Genomic DNA, 8,044 nt, shown 5'->3' with positions numbered 1-8,044 from the left:
GGGGGGGGCGTGGTCGAGGCGGAGCGATCCGGCGAGGGAGGTCCGGCGGGGTGGCCGCGAGGTCCAGCGGCGTTAGAGGCGGGGCGGCGTCGCGCGTGTAGCGGTGGGGATCGATCCCCCCGATCCAATCGGGGGCAGAGGAGGGGAGGTGGATCGAACCCCTCGCTGATCCAGATGGGATCGAGAGAGAGGGGGGAGTGGGGATCGTGTGCCGGTTAGGGTTAGGTTTCGGTGGAGGTAGGGGTTACTAGGGGAGGTGGACCGGGGTGGGCCGGCCCGTTCGAGCGGCTGAGGCCAGCTGGGCCACTTGTGGTCCAGCGGGGGGGGTCCTGTTTTCTTTCTCTCCCTTTTTTTTGTTTGCTAGTTTTCCTTTTCTCTTTTTTTTTCAATTTCTTTTCTGTTTATTTTTACCTTTGTTTTATAAATTATAAATCTAGCCCCTAAATTAGAACTAAAACTTATGACACTACCACAATTGATTTGGCACCCTAAACAATTAGTTTAAATTTGTTTAGTATTTAATAGACAATTAAATATTAGTTTTACTGCAGTTTTTATTAATTTAGTGCTTTTAACTACTTTATAAAAAGATGTTTCCTCCACCATAAATACCTACGCATTATTTGTCACCTCTCGAACATTTTAGTATTAAAGTTTGAAAATCTTTATCGTTTGAGTTTATTTTAAGTTTGAATTTCGAATCTATTTTGAACTAACACGAGATTAACAACAGTAACCGTGGTGACGTGGCATCATTAACGTGGGATTACTGTAGCCTAATTGCCCGGGCGTCACAATTCTCCTCCACTACAAGAAATCTCGTCCCGAGATTTAGGAGCGGTTATAAGGGGGGAAGGGATCTGGTTACGAAATTCTAATGATTCTTCTTGGTCATAGTTGCTCTTCTCGAAGTGGTCGATCCAATACATTGATGTCTTCATTTTTCTGCTTCAGGTCATTAAGATGAAGTCGGCATCCTTTCTTCGGAAACTCCATCGTACTTACGAATAGGTCACGGGGTAGATCGGAAACGACAGAATGCTATAAGGGTAATAACCTGGGATTAACCCATGAATGAGCATATGAGTACCTCTCGAGTTGAAAAAATAGAACACATCGAGAGTAAAGTTGGAAGGTACAACAAGAAGTTTCAGGCAGCTAGGCAATCGTTCAATGCCTAGTCAGAAGGTGAAAGGGGTTTCAAGCAACGGAATAATTATTGTTTCCGATGCCAAAATTGATGATCTCATCGGAAGGTGGCTCATGAATTAAATACGAGTCCACGCGGGAGGAATAACTTTGGGAACAGGGGGTGTACATGAGAGTCAGGTTTCGATCCTGTGGAACTGTGGGTTATGGGCCCACCATGTGGTTGAAAGTAGGAAGGGGGCCGACATCTTGCATGGTCATGATAGTAAGGCGTGTCAGAGTGTAGCCTGTCAGTTATGTCGGCAACAACATCGATACCAGGGGCGAGGGACGAAGAGAACCATTTTCCTGCTCGTTGAACGAGGTGGGCCAATAGGCAAAGTTCCCGTCCGTCGGTGGCTACCGAGATGTCATCAACAGTAGAAACAGGGTCTTACTGGCACGGTTGTACTCTAACGTGTTTTACATAAGCAGAAGATTACTACTGCTTATATAATATAGATCACAAGGAGGGTTAAGCAAACCAAAGGAAAGGAAAGGTGATTACCAGGTTAAACAGAACAATGGAAAGGAAAATTGTGTTTAAACACATTTCGGGGGCATATCCTTCCCAAGGACAAGCAGAGCAAGATATCCATGACAGGATATAGAGTGGATAACCATTTAGGTAAGGGGAGAGGAATTTGATGACCATACCCATACAGCGGTGTTTGGATAATCGAGCAGGAAACATTTAGCATTGGGCTTCAAATGTTTTTGTTGAAAATCGGAGTACCATGGACATGCTTCAAGATAGCATTGACATGGTCTTTTTAAAAAAAATCAGACTTTAATACTCAAAGGATTCATCAGGAACAACTTATAGAATAAGTCTAACCACATCCTCATGGAAGAATAGATAACCTTGTTAAACGGAAACTATAACAATAGGGCCTCCGGCCAGGTGTGCTAGGCACGACATCACCTTACCGGGTCACATAAAGACCATTGTTATAACTCTTGGAAATATGTTCCAACCATCATATCTGACCGAGATTTAGATCTGATTGGTGTTGGGATACCTCATGCTCAGGATGCCTGAGAAGAAAAGGTGCGACACAAATTAACGAGGTGACATTGTAAGACTCTCGGGGAACGAACTATGGAAGAGAGTTCCAAAACAAGAGTTCATCATTAAATCAAGGAGAGGGTGAGGAGGTGGCTGATGGACTCAGCGACTTTCCATTGGGATTAGAAAAAGAAAAGGATTTCCATGATTATCTGAACAAGGAGATAACCTTTGTCAGATTAAATGATATAGTGAGGTATGCTCGAGGAAAACATACATAATTAAACATTGATTAAAAGGTGCACCCGAAATATGGGCTGGGTTGCACGACCAATGTTAGAATGGTGATTCAATTATCGGAAGACTTAGAATGAAACTATCGCCCATTCACTCCAAAGCAATAGGGTTGCTAGAAGTTTTGAATTCACACGTCGTAGCTCAATTGTCGGTATTCCAGTAAAAAAACAATATGGGGTCCAAGGAATGAACGGAGATGGCGAGAAGTATTATTATATCAAGAATTCTTAAGAGGTGGTGAAATTCTCACCACATTCTTGACAAAAGAGATGGTAATACTCCAAGGTAATTACGAACAAAGGCTGGATAGCAAGGAACTCAAGGTATAACACAGAACACGAACAAGTTTGTGTTTGAGGGGAGGCATTAAAATGGTCGATGACAACACAAATCATCGAGGGCAAGGATGGTATTTTTCATCATGAATTCAATTGATATCCAGGGAGGAGTCAAGATGTTGATGATGATCACGACAAATTTTGTCGAGAGGCTCCACGAAGATGTAATAGATCGGCGATGACATCAAGTCAAAGGAATGATGAAGCGAAAGGTTAATGGAACCGAGGGTATGACACAAACTCGAAACCAAGATTGTTGTTCAAGGCGAAATGATATGACGATGAGGATCGACGTAAGGTTAGTTCATCGTCGAAAATTGGTGCTCCGAGAATAAGGACCAGGTAGCACAGTTAGAATCGTCACGACAATGATATAGCCAAACAGGCTAGGAATGGCGTGATCGGGTACAAACTCGTACTTATAGAAGCTTACTGAAGAGTTGTTGAACCGAAGAGCGGACTCGGTTCAGTTATCGGTGTATTTGAGTGTTCAATAACTCAGAGCCCGCGAAAAATTGGAATCAGTGGGAAGGTAGCACTTGATGAAGAACTCATAAAAAGTTATGCAGTTCCATGATAATCTCGAGATACCAGGGGGGTAATACTCGACACAAGATCAAAGTAAAGGTTGGACTGGTGTATTGATCCATAGAAGACAATTGTTTTAACTTGTCCGAGAAATGAGATCAAAGAAGAACAATCATGGTCGGAACCACGGTTGCAAAAGGCCAGATCCTAGATATAAGATGAACTTATACCAAAGGAATAATTTATTTAAGAGAAGCTTTAATGATAAGATCTACATCGTGTCCATGGGCATGAACACAAGTTCAAGGTCGACTCCCACTTCTCCAATGCATAACCTTTCATTCACTTCTCACGTTCGATGAAGTTGCAGTGTTGAAATTTTATCTGGTGAAGCACCAGAAGAGTATGACTCGTGAAAACTTTCGGGTTCACACGGTTTAGAGAATGCATATGTTCAACCCATGGGGGCTTCTTAGAAACATATACCACAAGTTTCAAGAGTAAATAACACAAGCCCGAAAGCAGAGCATGGTTGGCCAAGCAGAGGATACAACTTAACAAAGGCATTATGTATCAGGGGAAGAACTCACAAGGTGATCAAATGTGAAGGACACTGTCGGATAACAATCCAACAAAGGACTTGATGGTCCACAAAGGATCTGATACGAGTATCGGTACTCAACTAGAGGAAGAAGAATGCAAGGAGATCAGATTATAGAAACAACTGACTAACTCAATTGTCAAATGCAAAGGAATTATGATTTCCAAATCAAGGGATCAGAAGCAATGCTCTGATTAGGGATGGATAAGTTGAATAGCCTTAGGGTACAATCAACGACAATTGGATTGGTCGAGAACCAATTCCAGTTAAAAGAATGGAAGCTCAGCCGGAAAGGTAATTTATAAGGATCAATGATGATTGCGTGTATTCGCAACATATTGAGTCAACAGACTCAAAATGATAATGACAAAGGAATGTCAATAAGATTTCTATACTTATGGGATTAATCATAATGAAAGCAAACAAGAAATTCTAGAGCAACAGGTTGCTGAGGATTTTCGGAATATCGGGTGGTATTTCGAAGACTTTTGTGTAACACATGAACAACTGGGGGATGAGCGGATACTCGATAAGTGCGAGAATTTATTTGAAGGGGGTATTCATGTGGCAAAGAACTGCTAGGCAGTAGGCACAAAGTACTCTCGAAACAATAGAGAAAACTTCGGGGTATCTTGTAATAACAAGATCAATGGGGGATGATCATATGAATGGCAAGTGTAAGTAGTTATCCATACGGATTCATCGGTGGTCAGGAATAGCAAAAGTGATGGGCACAAAGTCTCGAGAGAACATCAGAGAGTATCTTCGGAATCTTCTGATGTAGCAGGCGATCCTCTGCAGTAAGGGGCTCTCCGGGTGGATGCGATCACGAGATCCTAATCTTAGAGTTAGCAAATTCATTTAACCCGAATAGTAGAGAGATCAGAGTCCCAGAGTATAGGTCGAGGAGTAAAAGATCCTACTACCACCCGATGGCGATGTGGGCCCATGGGCCACACAGCCATGTTAGTAAAAGTTTTTCAACGACTAGACTCGACTTCAGCCAAGGAGTTGGAAAGGGGGATTCCTACAGGCAGTCGGCTCTGATACCAACTTGTGACGCCCCCGATTCAATCATACACTAATCATGCACGCAAATGTGTACGATCAAGATCAGGGACTCACGGGAAGATATCACAACACAACTCTACAAATAAAATAAGTCATACAAGCATCATAATACAAGCCAGGGGCCTCGAGGGCTCGAATACAAGTGCTCGATCATAGACGAGTCAGCGGAAGCAACAATATCTGAGTACAGACATAAGTTAAACAAGTTTGCCTTAAGAAGGCTAGCACAAACTGGGATACAGATCGAAAGAGGCGCAGGCCTCCTGCCTGGGATCCTCCTAACTACTCCTGGTCATCGGCAGCGGGTTGCACGTAGTAGTAGGCACCTCCGGTGTAGTAGGGGTCGTCGTCGACGGTGGCGTCTGGCTCCTGGACTCCAGCATCTGGTTGCGACAACCAGAAAGAAAGGAAAGGGGAAAAAAGTGGGGAGAAAGCAACCGTGAGTACTCATCCAAAGTACTCGCAAGCAAGGAACTACACTACATATGCATGGGTATATGTGTAAAAGGCCATATCGGTGGACTGAACTGCAGAATGCCAGAATAAAAGGGGGATAGCTAATCCTGTCGAAGACTACGCTTCTGGCAGCCTCCGTCTTGCAGCATGTAGAAGAGAGTAGATTGAAGTCCTCCAAGTAGTATCTCCAAGTAGCATCTCCAAGTAGCATCTCCAGTAGCATCTCCAATAGCATCGCAGTAGCATAATCCTACCCGGCGATCCTCCCCTTGTCGCCCTGTGGAAAAGCGATCACCGGGTTGTCTGTGGAACTTGGAAGGGTGTGTTTTATTAAGTATCCGGTTCTAGTTGTCATAAGGTCAAGGTACAACTCCAAGTCGTCCTGTTACCGAAGATCACGGCTATTCGAATAGATTAACTTCCCTGCAGGGGTGCACCAACTTACCCAACACGCTTGATCCCATTTGGTCGGACACACTTTCCTGGGTCATGCCCGGCCGCGGAAGATCAACACGTCGCAGCCCCACCTAGGCTCAACAGAGAGGCCAGCACGCCGGTCTAAACCTAAGCGCACAGGGGTATGGGCCCATCGCCCATAGCACACCTGCATGTTGCGTACGCGGCCGAAAGCAGAACTAGCCCCCTTAATACAAGAGCAGGCTTACGTTCCAATCTGGCGCGCGCCACTCAGTCGCTGGCGTCACGAAGTGCTTCGGCTGATACCACGACGTCGGGATACCCATAACTACTCCCACGTAGATGGTTAGTGCGTATAGGCTCGTAGCCAACTCAGATCAAATACCAAGATCTCGTTAAGCGTGTTAAATATCCGCGAACGCCGACCAGGGCCAGGCCCACCTGTCCCCTAGGTGGTCTCAACCTGCCCTATCGCTCCGCCACAAAGTAACAGTCGGGGGCCGTCGAGAACCCAGGCCCACCTCTACCGGGATGGAGCCACCTGTCCTTTCAGCCCCCCATCAGAATCACTTGCGGGTACTCAACGAGCTAGCCCGACTTTAGTCACCATCTGTATAGTATGTATGTATGTATAGTATATACCCGTGATCACCTCCCGAGTGATCACGGCCCAATAGTATAGCAAGGCAGACTGACAAGAATGTAGGGCCAATGATGATAAACTAGCATCCTATACTAAGTATTTAGGATTGCGGGTAAGGTATCAATGACTATAGCAACAATGACAGGCTATGCAACAGAATAGGAGTAACCAAACAGTAACATGCTACACTACTCTAATGCAAGCAGTATAGTAAAGAATAGGCGATATCTGGTGATCAAGGGGGGGGGGCCTTGCCTGGTTGCTCTGGCAAGAGAGAGGGGTCGTCAACTCCGTAGTCGAACTGGGCAGCAGCAGCGTCGGTCTCGTAGTCTACCAAAGAGAAGAGGGGGAAGAAACAATAAATACAGTGCAAACATAAGCAAGACGACGCAAGACATGACAAGGAGCGGTGCTAGGTGTGTCCTAACGCAGTATGAGGTTATGCCGGCGAAGGGGGAAAACATCCGGGAAAGTATTCCCGGTGTTCCGTGTTTTCGGGCAGAGGAGCCGGAGGGGGAAAGTTGCGAGTTTGATATGTTAGGGGTGTGTGGCGGACGAACGGGCTGCGTATCCGGATTCGTCTCGTCGTTCTGAGCAACTTTCATGTACAAAGTATTTTCATCCGGGTTACAGTTTATTTTATATTAATTTTAAACGGTTTAAATCATTTTTTAGGATTTATTTAATTACTTAATTCTAACATTATCCAAAACAGTACATGCTGATGTCATCATGACATCAGCATGATGTCAGCAGTCAACAGAGGTGTTCACTGGGTCGCTGACGTGTGGGTCCCACATGTCATAGGTATAATAACCAAATTATCCTATTAATCAGTTTAATTAGATAACTAGGTACCTAATGTTTAATTAGTTTAATTAAGCAGGATTAATTAAGTTAATTAATTTAGTTAATTAATTAATTAATTAACATTTTTATTTACTTATTACTAATTTATTTATTTTTAATTAATTATATATATCTTTATAAATCGTTTTCGTTCTGGGTCTAGGCCCACCTGTCATTGGCACATGGGGGGTGGGGCCTAGCTGTTATAGGCCCAGCGGCCTTAACGGGCGCTGGGTAGACGGGTTTCAGGCGCTGGGGCTGACGCCCATCCCGTTTGGGCGCGGTTGGGGAGCGGTGGCCACGATGGGGCGGACGGGGCTCCGGCGAGCCACCAAAGAGGCGGCGACTGGTGCTGGGGTGAAGGGCAACGACCCAGTGGGCAACGACGGTCGCGGTCGCAGCCGGAGCAGGGCGGCGTGGGTAGTGGAGAGGGCCGTCGCGGCAGATGGCACACGGCAGCGGAGCAGCAGTAGCTGCAGGCAGTGGTGGCGAGGCGAGTTGCAGGGCGAGGGCAGTAGGGGGGAGGCCACACGCGGGGCACGGGCGATGCGGCGCGTGCGCAGGGCACCAACGAGGAGGGTGGCCGGAGTAGGGCGTGTGCGGGGCACGGCTGGCGTGCAGGTGACGCAGCGCAAGGCACGACCGAC

At 45.8% G+C, this 8,044-nt stretch overlaps 1 pseudogene; it reads right to left on the bottom strand.

Annotated features, from left to right (window-relative positions):
- Nucleotides 1-8,044, bottom strand: part of LOC119333135 — a 46,692-nt pseudogene that overhangs the window by 4,632 nt on the left and 34,016 nt on the right.

The sequence above is a fragment of the Triticum dicoccoides genome, chromosome 7A (assembly GCF_002162155.2).
Source record: "Triticum dicoccoides isolate Atlit2015 ecotype Zavitan chromosome 7A, WEW_v2.0, whole genome shotgun sequence".
In the NCBI taxonomy this organism is placed as follows: domain Eukaryota; kingdom Viridiplantae; phylum Streptophyta; class Magnoliopsida; order Poales; family Poaceae; genus Triticum; species Triticum dicoccoides.
The sequence above is the reverse complement of the archived record's forward strand: the minus strand, read 5'-3'. Positions and strand labels throughout refer to the sequence as shown.